Source organism: Octopus sinensis, linkage group LG6 (assembly GCF_006345805.1).
Source record: "Octopus sinensis linkage group LG6, ASM634580v1, whole genome shotgun sequence".
Taxonomy (NCBI): Eukaryota; Metazoa; Mollusca; class Cephalopoda; order Octopoda; family Octopodidae; genus Octopus; species Octopus sinensis.
In genome coordinates, this window is record NC_043002.1 from 98272945 (window position 1) to 98288701 (window position 15757).

Genomic DNA, 15757 nt, shown 5'->3' on the forward strand with positions numbered 1-15757 from the left:
TCCATCCATCCATACATACATACATACGTGGGGAACGGCATCAATGTTACACCGCTTCGTTTAACCTTCCCCTAAAAAATACGACGACTTGGAAATCACCTACCTATACACAACAGTTCAAAATCTTTTAAATAAAAAAACTGTTTTCACTCTTTACTCATCTATCTATCTATCTATCTATCTCCCTGTAACACGTTTTCTCTCATCCTTTCTATCTTTCTTTCTCAGTTCTATATATTCTCCAGCTTGCTATTACCTCTATCTCTTCCCCCCACCATATATATATATATATATATATATATGTATATATATATATATATATATATATATATATATATATATATATATATATCTTCTGCTTTCTGTCAAACTTGCTGAAAATGAACAGATAGCATACGATGCGCAACTCATCATACTTACCGAGCTAACTTATAAGTTAACCTTCCATATAATAATAATAATTATTATTATTATAGATAGACACCACTACCACCACCTCTACTACTACTACTACTACTACTAACATTGCCACTCTACTGATATATAAACCACCACCGTCGCCGCCGCCGCCCTCTCTTATTAAATCTTACATATTCAATATCATTCATTCACGTAGATACGCTCACGTCGGACAGAGAAATCGCTCACACACATATACTGCTCTTACTTTCCCTCACATACCGCCTGCTCCTCCTTTACCCTCCTCCTTACTTGTCTCTCATACAATCTTCATTCGAACTTCATTAAAACCTCCCTCTCTCTCTCTCTCTCTAATCACTCTCTCACACTTTTCCCCCCTACTCACTCTGACAGTTTCTATCTATTTTCCCCGCCCTCCCTCCCTTTCCCCTCTCTCATACTGTTTTAATCTGTTTCCCTCCCCTTCTAAACACTCTATACACATACTCTCATACCTCCTATCTCTTTTTCCAGTCATATAACATTTACACCGATATATATACACACATAAATACACATACTCACACACACGCACACGTGTATACACTCATACAGCTAGAGCGATATAGTGTGCACACGTACTATAGACAACTTAACGTCGACCAAAAAATATTTATTTATATATTTCATTCTGCATTTTTAAAAATATTTTTTTATTTTGCTTTCCACTCTTTACTGTTTCTTGCTTATTGTAAAACACTGTTTGGGGTTTTTTCATACTTACTACATGCACTGTCCTGAGAGGTATATTACCTTCGTCATGATTGAAACTTTAACCGAATAACAATTCAAGGTAAGTGAAAAGCACTGCTTATATATACATACATATATGCTGATCTATCTATTTATCTATCCATCTGTGTGTGAATATGTACAACTTTTCAGCTTTCTAGTTGCGTATGAAATTAGGAATTTGTATATATATATATATATATATATATATACAAATTTGTATTCAATTCTGGTGTCTTTAACTTTTGAAGAAAAAGCATGCGTATTTATTTCATTCTTTACAGTATGAACAGCTGTTCAGATTTTGTATGAGGGTGGGGAGCAATGAGATCATGTGGCACTCATGCCTTTTTCCGAGAAAATTTATAGCGATCAATGTAAATGAAATATCTACATTTTCCAAATCGAAACCGAATTGCGGGCTCTGTTCGCGGGGGAGCGGTCGTCCTCACCGGGGCCTTTGTTAATTACATCCAATTGCTACAAGTCCTTAGATATGTAATTATTTTAACCCCAGATCGAACAGACTGACTAATAATCTAAGAGTTCCAGCCATACGCTACATATTTCAGTCGGTGTTTTATCGAATATTGTGTCTAAGTCTACCAATGAACCCTTACTTTTTAAAGACAGTAAAGGTGTGATTTGAAGAATATACAAGTGCTGTTTCTAGCGGCTCCTTCGCTGGATATTTAGAAAAGTGGATATATTGAGAAGGATATGCTGAGGCTGATTATGTATGGAGTTCACGCATGTTCTAAGGTGATTAAAGCGTAAGGTGTAACGAAATAGCGACAGTGCTAGAATCGAAACTTGGTCGCAGATTCTGCTCGCTGGGTGCTTATATTTACTACTGTACATGTTTAATACCAAGTACTTGCGTGAAAATTGTCGTGGCGGTGGACATAATTTGTGGAACATCGCCCAAAATGCTTTACGGGTAGATTACTTACAGCTATCGTTTACTGTTCGGAGTTCAAATATCCTTCCAGTATCGATAAAATTCGATACTAGTTGTTAAAATGACTGAAGGTGATTGATTGATTAATAATTAGACTGTATGTACATCTCGTCTCGCTAACACCTAGCCTTAACAAAATTTTGTGTACCTTGTTTGAAACATTTTAACATTAGTTTGTACTGTTTGGTGGTGGTAGTAAATATTTGTAATCGGCTCCATCAGCAAAACAAAACACAGCTACATGATCAATGTTTAAAGTTTATCCACTTTTCGAAAACTTTTTTTTTTTTTACTCTCTCTCTTTGTCTAAATTACATGCAACTTCTGTAGAAATAATTTGGTTGTTTCCTTGTACAATAATACTACTACACAGACGTGAGAGGGAGATGGGGAAGGGATCTGAGAGCAATTTCATCAAGGGGGTATTAAGTTTCTTTCACGCTACGCCTTCCCTCCTCTAAACGTTAGTCTTCAATATAAATATATATATATATATATATATAATATATATATATATATATATATGGTACTTGTATCGCTGAGTGGTCCCAGTACCTATATATATATATATATATATATGTATATATATGATATTTGTGTGTGAGTATGTTTGCGTTATACATATATTTTCTGAGATACCACTATCTTCTATGACCCGGAGTTCGATGTACCTCTGCCTCACCTCTCTTGGACGTTTGCGAACGTGCATTCATATATATATATATATATATATATATATATATATATATATATATACAATATGTGTGTGTTATATGTGTGAACGTACGTATAAGTTTTGAATACACAGATGTAATAATAATAATAATGTAATAATAATAAGCGAGAAAAGCCTACGAAAGTCGTCTTGCTTCTTTAGCTACTATTTTCAGTAAAGACCCCCTCCCCTATACCAACACAGTCCCTGCCAAAGATGTAGGTATAGTCACCCTTACCTTTTTCTGCATCTTCTCTTTATTCTTTTACTCCCAGCTCCACACACACACCAAACACACTCTCTGTCAGAATTCAACACCGCTAACCCATATTGTTTTTATATCATAAGTTCCATCATTATGGAATGTAAACAAGGGTCTTAAAATTGGTTCTCTCTCTCTCTCTCTCTCTCTCTCTCCATGTCATGCTACGAGCACACACGGCAAGCATACACCATTCCCATTCACAATAACATAGATACGCACATACATACGCGCACACGCACAGTGACATACACATATACAAACGGACATATCCCAACACACAGCAAAGACAGAGGAACAGCCACTTACGCATAACACCACGCACGAGCCACCGAAATAGCCGCCAGTATATCTCAACCGCGGTCGTTCGGCCCTATCTGCTAGAGATAGCAGTCAAATCTCTCCCTCAAATCATACTTAACCGTCTACAGTAATGGGGCACATCAGACAATGAAGTCCTTCGTATACAACAACAAACCAACCAACAAAACAAAACATTATAGTCACGGCTGGAATGCCTTTGATCATAAATCTTGTTATATCAGGACTGGCCTGCGGTTAAGCAAAACCAACGACGTTTTTCATTTTCTTTCTATCGCTTCCCTTTTATGCTCAAGTCCGCTGCGACGCGGTTTCGATTCCTAATTGATTTTAAGTCGTTCTGCTTGAATTTTACTCTTTCACTCATTGAACTGTGGAAATGCTGGGGGCATCATCTTCAACGGTTTTGGTCTCTCATATCAACCCCGCACCCCACTACTTATTTAAGTTTGGTACTTCATTTTATCGATCTCTGTCAAAATAGCTGAGTAATCATTTTCGACACTACGCAACTTTTCTTCTACTCTAGTAATCAATCACATACCCATAGACACACACACACATATATACATACCTATTTCTTTATTACCCACAAGGGGCTAAACACAGAGGGGACAAACAAGGACAGACATAGGTATTAAGTCGATTACATCGACCCCAGTGCGTAACTGGTACTTAATTTATCGACCCCGAAAGGATGAAAGGCAAAGTCGACCTCGGCGGAAGACATATATATACATACCACGCTCTGCCCGCCCTCACGGTTTCCGTTTACTAATTCCATTCATAAACTATTGATTACTCTGCTTTCCAGTGGAAGTCGCTTGCTCAAGATGCTGCGCCGTAGGTTCGAATCTCACAGCTACCTCCCACCTCGTTTTTTCTTTTTTTTTTCTTAATTAAAATATAAAAACACAAGAGTGCCTTGAATTCTCAGTTTCTTCATACCTGCACTTGGATAATCTTTTTCTTTTCTTTTAACTACGAAAAATGTTTAGTTATTTAACCCTAGGTCTACTCTCCAGCCACAGCCAGCTTATCGTATTTTCAGACATGTATCCAAGACTTATCCAAATTGTGTCTTCCTTTTTAAGAGAGTTGGATTGTGGTTTAAGGGGATTTTAGCTACTATATCTAGCCGGTCGTGCGACCACTTAGAGTAGCAGTTCCTGATCATTTATTATCACAACCTAGTTTGGTAAGTCCAATATTCGGGGTTCAATTAAAAAAAATTTTTATGCATATATATATATATCCCTTTGGGGTACACTTAACATTCGATATTTTTCTTGTGGGGTGGGAAACATTTTTCAATCTTTACAGTATATCTTGTATATTAGGTGTTCATATACCCTGATACTGTACCGAAGAATTGGGCCCCACTCACATCGAAATTATATTATTCATGAGCCCTCAAGGCCCCGCGCTACGTCACCCGCATAGCACCAGCCGTTAAATGACACTGGCTGCGTCTCGAAGAATGTACTTCAACCGATATATCGGGCAGGGATCATTAGTGCCAAGAGGGCTCTGTAAATATTTGACGAGCCCATTTCGAGAAGAAATCCCTTCAATTTTAAAATAACCCTCGATAGCCCGAAAACAGTAGGCACTGGTTGTAACCTTTCTGTACTCAACAATTTGTTTGTTTTTATTAGTTTACATGTTTCGTTCACTGTAATATAGTACTGAAGGATATAGTCTATATAATCGACCCCCAATCCTTAAATGTCGGTACTTATTCTATCAGCCTGATTTTACCAAACCGATAAGTTATAGGAACATAAACAAAGCAACACCAGTTGTCAAGCACTGAAAGAAAGACACACACACACGGTGCGTTTCCGCCAATTGTACGTCTACCTAATTCACAGATAAGGCAGTGGTTAGTCTGGGGCACTGGGAAACACTTGCTCGTTGTGGCTGCGTATTGGGAATGAACCCGCGACCACGTGGTTGTGAAACGAACTTCTTAAACGCGCCATTTGAATAATTAATTCGTTCATGATTTTATAGTTTAACAAACATTTTAAATGTCAATTTTTTTGGGGGGTGGGGGTCCCTTTCTGATTTATACAGTGATGCAAAATTGGGTCGCGACCCCTAAATATGGGAACTGCTGACGTACAAGTTTGAGTTGTTAGTGTTGTGAAAACTAGGATAGAGGAGGTACGGTAACCGTGGTGGTGGTCATACATGTCAACAGTTCTTGTATAATTTTGTGTTAATGAATAAACTTTTTACACCAGTCATGGGCAAACTGCGGCCCGCGGGACTTTCCGAATTGCACGCCAACGAAAAGTTACCTTGAACTGTTTTGTAACGCGACCCTCCTGATGATGAGTTAGGTCTCATGCGGCCCGCTTCTCGAGGAAAAGTTTCCTATGCCTGCTCTGCACAGTCGGTCAATATGCTTGAAATAGCGGCCAAATCTCCCTAAAATCATAACCTACCAGAGGACGCATTAAATAATATGGCCTTAAATATAGTTTGTATGAGAAATAAAATAAAACCCCCAAACCAACAGATTTGGTCAGTCACAGCGTGGTAGTCTTTTCTTCATAAGTCTCCGGTTGAGAGGTAAACTGGGGCTTAAACAGAAAAAAAACCCCAAAAAACACAAAAACAAACTGTAATATCTTTCGTGAAGTTTAACATTATATGTGAGAGTATGTAAATTATAGATAGATAGTGAGGGTAGTAGATGGATAATATATATATATATATATATATTGCTATGTGTTCACATTAAACACGCAACAGACTTTTAAGTGACCTGACCAGAAAGAGTGCCTACTAGAAAAAGTAGCCAAATCGCCCACAAATCACATTCTATACCGTCTTAAGTAAGGTTAAGACTCTTTACTAATGTCGGATACTCCTTGACCTGGGCTTAACATTTTTTTTTTTCTCTTTTCTTTCATTTTTTAGAATGTGCTATGTCACGTCACCGAAGACTTGGCATTTGAATTCGTCTGTGCCTTTGGTAATTAAGTCTAAATCTCTGCTTGTAATTAGGGTAGTAAAGACGGTATTTTCTAAAACAACAAAACATGGTATTTCGAGTGAGAGGCAATAAACGTGTGAGTGTGTGTGTGAGAGAATGGAATTTTCTCTCACACACACACACACACACACATATATTTAATTCCTAAGTAAAGAAAAACTTGAATACCGAGAAAAAATAAATAAATGAAATACATGGAATGAAAACAAAAGAAAAATTGGCGTGGTTCTTTTTTTTTTCTCTTACTTTTCCCGGAAGCTTGCGAAAATTCCTTCTCTTTAAAAGTGAAGTTGTGTCTCTAAACTACAAGCTACGTCTAGACCTACACCCATCCCTTCCTTCACACCTGTATCTACTACTTAGCTTGTCTCATTAGTAATCACCTGCTGCCAAACAATACCTTACTTTTATGTTCAGGTGGTGTAAAGTAGACCAAGGAAGCGTCGTTGTGAATTCGGCTTCGCTTACATTAAAGATCGCTCAAATTGCCTCTTACACTCTCACATACACATTCACATACAATGTGCTGGCGAGGGAGCTGCGACGTGGTCACTTTGATTGCTAGAAATAGTTAGCTAAATCTCTTTCTTTCTCAAATCAAAAGTCCTACCTTTAAAAATTGACAGGACAGATTAGATAATGTACTCTAAGGAACGAATGTGACCTAGTGGTTGGAGCCGTGAAGTTGCAGGTTCGTTCTTATGACGCGGTCGCTCGATTCGAAAGAAATAGCAAGCTAAATCTCTTTCTCAAATTACAAACCCTACTTTAAAAAAAGAAAAGGGTAAATTAGATAAATGCACTTTAAGGAAAGAATATGGCCTAGTTGTTAGGGTCATTTAGTTATGATCAAAATAGTTGTAGGTTCGATTCTTGAGCAGGTGGCGCATTCTTTTTTTTTTTTTTTACATGTTACTCCAGCTGCCATATTCTCGATATTCATATATAGCTGTGGTTTTCAACCATTTTTTGCCTATGGATCCCTCTGATTCATATTTTGCTCTGGTGGGGCCTCCATAGCCATTCTATGTTTAAAACAAATCCTCTTATATTTTTATAATGGATTATTATTTAGCAATTGTATTTTTTAAAAAATTGCTAAAATGTTTGATGTATTGTAGAAGTATAAGTAATTTATTACTCATAAATTTTAACAACAAAATCTTATATGAATCCTCAAGGGTCGTATGGACCCCGGTTGAAAATCACTGCTCTGGGTCAAGACTGGGAGGAGGTCTGAAGGGGTGTCAAAATGTTCTAGACTACATGGTCACCTAAAACAGCAAATTCATAGCGTTTTTATTTATTTATTGCCCACAAGGGACTAAACATAGAGGAGACAAACAAGGACAGACAAAGACATTAAGTCGATTACATCGACCCCAGTGCGTAACTGGTACTTAATTTATCGACCCTGAAAGGATGAAAGGCAAAGTGGACCTCGGCTGAATTTGAACTCAGAACGTAAAGACAGACGAAATACCTATTTCTTTACTACCCACAAGGGGCTAAACATAGAGAGGACAAACAAGGATAGACATAGGTATTAAGTCGTTTACATCGACCCCAGTGCGTAACTGGTACTTAATTTATCGACCCTGAAAGGATGAAAGGCAAGATGGACCTCGGCTGAATTTGAACTGAGAACGTAACGACAGACGAAATACCTCTAGGCGTTTCGCTCGGTGTGCTAACGTTTCTGCCAGCTCGCCGCCTTCAGCAAATTCATAGTGTTTCTACCAACCGAATTATATACTCGCTTGTAAGTGACGACTGTGCGTTGTTATTTTTAGATATTTTTAAAAAACGACGATATGGTTACACCTGAGATGGCTGTTGACCATAGTGGTCTCTTTGATCAAAGCCGAGGGTTAAACTACAACGACACAATCAGTACACAGTAACATATATACAGCTTTCAAATTTTGGAGCAAGGCCAGCAATTTTGGGGGAAGGATGTTGAGTCGATTATATTGACCCCCGGTGCTGAACTGGTACTTCTTTGATCACTCCCCAAAAGGATGAAAGACAAAAATCAACTTGGGCGGAATTTGAACTCAGAACATGCAGACGAACGAAATGCTGCTAAGCATTTTCCCCCGGCGTGTTAACGATTCTGCCATCCTGCCGTCTTAATACACAGTAACATGTATAGTAATAATACTCTTGTACTTTTCTCCGTCACAACATATGTATGAGAAAAGAAGGGGTGATAGCAAACTAGTAGTGGGATGCTGGAAATTCTACGGTGGAAAAAAATCAAACAGCCTTTCAACTCTGTGAGTGTATGTGTGTGTATGTAAAAGGGAGGTATGTGAATGTGTGTGCGTATGCAATGAAAGTGGAAAGGTGAACATTCAACGCTGAAAAGAAAAATCAAACGGCGTTTCAACTCTATGTAAGTATATGTGTGCATGTGTATGCAGCGAGCTGGCAGAAACGTTAGCACGCCGGGCGAAATGCTTAGCGGTATTTCGTCTGCGTTACGTTGTGAGTTCAAATTCCGCCGAGGTCGACTTTGCCTTTCATCCTTTCGGGGTCGATAAATTAAGTACCAGTTACGAACTGGAGTCGATGTAATCGACTTAATACCTATGTCTGTCCTTGTTTGTTCCCTCTGTGTTTAGCCCCTTGTGAGCAATAAAGAAATAGGTATTTCGTCCGCCACTGCGCTCTGAGTTCAAATTCCGCCGAGGTCGACTTTGCCTTTTTCCTTTCGGGGTCGATAAATTAAGTACCAGTTACGCACTGGTGTTGATGTAATCGACTTGATCCGTTTGTCTGTCCTTGTTTGTCCCCTCTGTGTTTAGCCCTTTGTGGGTAAAAAAGAAACATATATATGTACAAACAGATTTACCTTTCATTAGGCGGTAGTTCCCTATGATACCAGCTTTTGTCATGACCATAAGCAAATCGCAAGGACAGAGCTTCGAGAAAGTTGGTATTTACTTGCCAGCTCCTGTATTTAGTCGCGTCCAGCTTTATGTGGCTTTAAGTCGTATAAGAAGACAGGAAAACTTTAAAATTCTTTTGAAGGAAACAAGCAATGAAGAGATGTTAGTTGCGGGTAGAATTTTCGCAAAACATTTGGTAATAAAAGAATTATTAAACTAAAAACTTGGTTTTGTACCTTATCTCTCTATATATAAACGGCAGTTTGTCTGTCTGTGTGGCTGTCAGGTTGTACCCTCACCCTGACCACGGCTTTCAACCGATTCTGATGAAACTTGACCCACACATAGCCCAATGTCATAATTCAAAACTAACGCAGGGAAAATTTTGAAAAGTTCCCCCAGTTCTGAAAAAAATCAAAAAATTCGACATGGGGTCGAGAATCTAAGCTTTTTATATGCAACACATTTTCTGTCGGGAGACAGCTAGGAACATCATATACATAGAAGTATTCGAGTGAAGAGAAGACATTGCAACCTACACATGCGCCTTCGTTCCCTAGAGGGAAAGAACTACATTGGGATTAGTCTTTGCCTACTAGGGGCTCTTACATACCCGGGCAACGCCGGGCTATGCTGCTAGTTTGTATATAAAATACTACAATTAGCCGTCATTTTTGACGGCACGGAGCCAGCTAGTGTATATATATTATGTGTAGTGTGTGTTCATGTGCTGCTAGCTACGCTGGTATCAAAAAGTTAATTCAAAACGCTCTTAAGATTATGATTTCATTAATAAATAAGTAATATACGTGAAATTCTCATCGAACCACGTCTGCAAATCCCGTCCTTTTGTTACTGTATTTATTTTGAGATGCACTGAGTTTCTTTCAATTACTTAAAACAAAGGATTTAGTAAAATAACTTACTCTTTTACTTGTTTCAGTCATTTAACTGCGGCCATGCTGGAGCACCGCCTTTTTAGTCGAGCAACTCGACCCCGGGACTTATTCTTTGTAAGCCCAGTATTTATTCTATCGGTCTCTTTTTGCCGAACCGCTAAGTGACGGGGACATAAACACACCAGCATCGGTTGTCAAGCAATGCTAGGGGGACAAACACAGACACACAAACACACGCACACACATACATATATATATATATACATATATACGACAGGCTTCTTTCAGTTTCCGTCTACCAAATCCACTCACAAGGCATTGGTCGGCCCGGGGCTATAGCAGAAGACACTTGCCCAAGATGCCACGCAATGGGACTGAACCCGGAACCATGTGGTTGGTAAGCAAGCTACTTACCACACAGCCACTCCTAGGAACATAAATTGTGACTAAGCTTTGTTAGAAGATTTTAATTCAGAACTTTTGAAAACAAGATATTTTTATTGAGAGCCAGAGCCGGTTTCAGCCGGGTTGGGAACGAAAGGGTTAAATTACTGATCGTAACAGTTTTACGTCATACGTAATTGACACTTGAGTGATTCCTCGTAATCTTTATCAGGGCCGAACACCATCAGTGAGCAAATTGTTACTAGTAAGAACCAGGACTCTGACGCAGATACGCAGCATCTGAGTAGGGTCCTAACTGACGCTGTCTTTCTCTGTTAACACTGGCTATGTATATATATATATATATATATATATATATATATATAGCGGTTCGGCAAAAGAGACCGATAAAATAAGTACTGGGCTTACAAAGAATAAGTCCCAGGGTCGATTTGATCGACTAAAGGCGGTGCTCCAGCATGGCCACAGTCAAATGACTGAAACAAGTAAAAGAGAGTATATATATATATATATATATATATGATTTTGATTTTTTGATTTTTCCAGTTTCAGCTAATGAGCTGTGGCCATGCTGGGGCACCGCCATATATATATATATAAACAAGACAAAATAAGTAAATAAATTTTTAGGGCCTCCGTCGGTCATGGCTGACCATGGATGATGTCATCTGTCCATTGAATTGTCTACTCAGTTTTTGTAACGCATCCTGTGGCTGTAGAGACCGATGCGAGAATGGCAGTCTCGTTTGCAGAGGTCACAAACCATATTCTTTCGCATCGTCAGGTTGGCAACTAATTTGAAGTATTGAAGGTAGATTTAATATTCCTACAAAGCATTCCTTATGTGCATGAGAGATTAAACCAAACTTTACCATTCATCTTTTGCAGAGGGTAAAGAAATAAATTAAAGTAGATAGATAGGAGCACTCCGTCGGTTACGACGATGAGGGTCCCAGCTGATACGATCAACGGAACAGCTTGCTCGTGATATTAACGTGCAAGTGGCTGAGCACTCCACAGACACATGTACCCTTACCGTAGTTCTCAGGGAGATTCAGCGTGACACACAGAATGTGACAAGGCCGGCCCTTTGAAATACAGATACAAGAGAAACAGGAAGAAAGAGCGAGAGAAAGTTGTGGTGAAAGAGTACAGCAGGGATCACCACCATCCCCTGCCGGAGCCTCGTGGAGCTTTAGGTGTTTTCGCTCAATAAACACTCACAATGCCCGGTCTGGGAATCGAAACAGCGATCCTCCGACCGCGAGTCCGCTGCCCTAACCACTGGACCATTGCGCCTCCACAAATTAAAGTAACACAAATAGTTCTAGCAATGGAATATATTTCATGCTATACAGAAGAGAAATTCAAATGTTTAATTTCGAAATGTGACACATGAAACCAATGTATGCGTCAGCCAAAATTGAGAGGATGATCCGGTTTTTGACTGAAGATTAAAGGCTTCCAATGACCCGTCCGTGTTTTTTGAATCGTCTTCTGGATGTTTTGCGTTCTTGTCCCATTTTGTATTTATATATATATATTATATATATATATATATATATACGAACAAAACGCCCCCCCCCCCGTCCAATGGACGGTGCTGAGTTGTCAAACATTTAAACCAAAATTTTCTGAAAACAACTTGTCCGACCGTCCCATAGGCCTCCCCTTTGAGAAACACTGATTTAACCTAAATTTGAGACACCAGCAAAAGAAGAAATAAAGATAGACTTTCTATTCCAACAAAAAGTATTTTACAAATGCACGTTCCCACGGCTTTATCGATCGCATTCCCACCTGTAATTTTTTCAAGACTTATACACGCCCTGATACCGTCGGTATCTACATGTCAAATTTGAGCGCAGTCGGATGGAGGATGCCCGAGATCCTAGAAGACACATGCACACACGCACAGACGGAACGGATTTTATATGATAGGTGTGTGTGTGTGTGTGTGTGTGTGTGTGTGTGTGTGTGTTTGAGTGTGTGTTTGGGTGTGTGCGCGTGCGTACATACAGGGAAAGATTGACAGTGGCGAAGCTAATGCGAAGCGCAACTCTGAAGTCGTCACTATTAACCTTCTGCACACTTAATGTCAGTGAAACTCGCGACATATCTGATCCAGCGGGAAACTTGTGCTTTCAGTATTCTGCAATCAGAGAAGGACGTTGACAGGCTACGACGCAAGGCACCAGACATGATCGGAATATCAATCAATACGAGAGCATATCCGAAATAAAGTAATTCGAGAAAGGAGCGGATTGAACAATTTACGAATTCTGGATAGTCAAATACAAAGAGAAACGGGATATGATGTTTATCTTTGCTTTATTTATTTGCATTTGAATTTCTCTTCTGTATAGCATAAAATATATTCCATTGCTAGAACTATTTGTGTTACTTTAATTTGTGGAGGCGCAATGGTCCAGTGGTTAGGGCAGCGGACTCGCGGTCGGAGGATCGCGGTTTCGATTCCCAGACCGGGCATTGTGAGTGTTTATTGAGCGAAAACACCTAAAGCTCCACGAGGCTCCGGCAGGGGATGGTGGTGATCCCTGCTGTACTCTTTCACCACAACTTTCTCTCGCTCTTTCTTCCTGTTTCTCTTGTATCTGTATTTCAAAGGGCCAGCCTTGTCACATTCTGTGTGTCACGCTGAATCTCCCTGAGAACTACGGTAAGGGTACACGTGTCTGTGGAGTGCTCAGCCACTTGCACGTTAATATCACGAGCAAGCTGTTCCGTTGATCGTATCAGCTGGGACCCTCATCGTCGTAACCGACGGAGTGCTCCTATCTATCTACTTTAATTTATTTCTTTACCCTCTACAAAAGATGAATGGTAAAGTTTGGTTTAATCCCTCATGCACATAAGGAATGCTTTGTAGGAATATTAAATCTACCTTCAATACTTCGAATTAGTTGCCAACCTGACGATGCGAAACGAATCACAAAAATTAAACACACTTCCAGCAGGTTAGAAATTCTTTTTTACTCTAGGTACAAGGGCCGAAATTTTTGGGAAGGACGCCAGTCGATTACATTGACCCCAGTACGCAACTGATACTTAATTTATCGACTCCGAAAAGATGAAAAGCAAAGTCACCTCAGCGGAATTTGAACTCAGAACGTAGCGGCAGACGAAATACCTATTTCTTTACTACCTACAAGGGGTTAAACACAGAGAGGACAAACAAACGGATTAAGTCGATTATATTGACCCCAGTGCGTAACTGGTACTTAATTTATCGACCCCGAAAGGATGAAAGGCAAAGTCGACCTCGGCGGAATTTGAACTCAGAACGTAGCGGCGGACGAAATACGGATATACATTTCGCCCGGCGTGCTAACGATTCTGCCAGCTCGCCGCCTTAGCAGGTAGGAAATCCATGAGTATAGTCAAATAAAAAAAAGAAAGACTTCTTTATTTGAAATGACAATTAACCAGGATGATTTCTTTTTCTTTCTTCTGTAAGTCGATTACATCGACTCCTGTGTTCACAACTGGTATTTATTTTATTGACCCTGTAAGGCAGGAAAACTCAGTCAATCATGACGGGATTTGAACTCGGAACGTAAAGCTTGAAGAAATGCCTCTAAACATTTTGTCCGGCTTGCAGATGATTCTGCCAGCTTGCCAACCGAGATAAAATGAGGGTTTTCATATGTGGATGCAGTTTGCAAATTATCAGGAAAACGATAAAAATACTCGATTGATTCTATATTTCATGAACCCTACTCCGTCGAAAGAGAAACTCGGCTTCGGCGAGATTTGAACTCGGAACGTAACTAGATCTAACAAAATACCTATTTCTTTACTTCCCACAAGGGGCTAAACACAGAGGGGACAAACACGGACAGACAAAGAGATTAAGTCGATTACATCGACCCCAGTGCGTATCTGGTACTTATTTAATCGACCCCGAAAGGATGAAAGGCAAAGTCGACCACGGCGGAATTTGAACTCAGAACGTAACGGCAGATGAAATACGGCTACGCATTTCGCCCGGCGTGCTAACGTTTCTGCCAGCTCGCCGCCTGTCACTGGAATACACACGCGCGAGCTGGCAGAAACGTTAGCAAGACGGGCGAAATGCGTAGCCGTATTTCGTCTGCCGTTACGTTCTGAGTTCAAATTCCGCCGAGGTCGACTTTGCCTTTCATCTAACAAAATACCGTACACATTTTGTCGGGCGGGTGCTCTAACAGCCCTGCCAACACACCGCGTTTATTTTCCATCACCTTACATTTCATCTCGTTATTGGTGATACCAAGTCATCTGCAGACGTTTAATCTAAAACCAAAATTTCCTACTCGTTTCATTCCTCCTTTATTTATAGATCCAGATTCTTATAACAGATTACGGGTTGCGTGATGGCTTCTGTGCAACAGTAGATTTGTACGTTAAGCCGATAATGCACAGGGGTTGGGGTTTCAGAGCAGCATGTCAATTAAAGTGTTTCTATAACGAATGTTGCACATACTTATTCTGATCTATTATGTGAAAAGTGATATATGGCAAAAGCATAAATCTATGGATTACAGTCATTTTGTATTGTATGTTTTCCAAAGTAGTTATACTTAGATGGCTGCAAGCATATACGTGTGTATAAGAGGTTAGTTTTGCAACCACATGGTTCCAAATCAGATTCTTTTATTCGGAGACTTGGACAAATGTCTCCTTCATAGATTCGTGTTGGTTAATGGCTTAAAATGAAATTTGGCTAACGGAAACTGTGATGGTTGTGTGTGTGTGTGTTTGTATGTGTGTGTTTGTTTGTATGTGTGGTGTGTGTTATGTATTGTGTGTTGGTATGTATGTATCGATATCGTAGAACATTAATTCTCTAACAATCAAGTGATGTAAGAAAATTTGTATAAATATAAAGCGGTAGTTAAAAGAAATGCACCACAGAAAACCAGAAGCCCTCTAGCATCCTGATGATGAGGCTGAGTTAATCTGATACATATATGGAACACCTTTCCTTTTAAACATATGTTGAAAATGTGACTGTTCTATTTTAATCTTTTAAATATTTTTTTTTATTCTTGCATTTTTTCACACCTACTTCCAAGCAAGGAAAATAGTTCCTTGTGGCC

At 39.5% G+C, this 15757-nt stretch overlaps 1 protein-coding gene across 2 annotated transcripts in view; it reads left to right on the forward strand.

Moving 5' to 3' along the window:
• The first annotated feature begins 718 nt into the window (after positions 1–718).
• The window catches only part of LOC115212774 (semaphorin-5A), a 455488-nt gene continuing 440449 nt past the window's right edge, over positions 719–15757 (forward strand). Inside the window, exon 1 of one of the 2 annotated variants that reach the window (XM_036504186.1) lies at positions 719–1252. The gene's annotated coding sequence lies outside the window, so the exon portion shown is untranslated. The remainder of the gene's footprint in view (positions 1253–15757) is intronic. The other variant, XR_004999783.1, reaches the window with a different exon arrangement.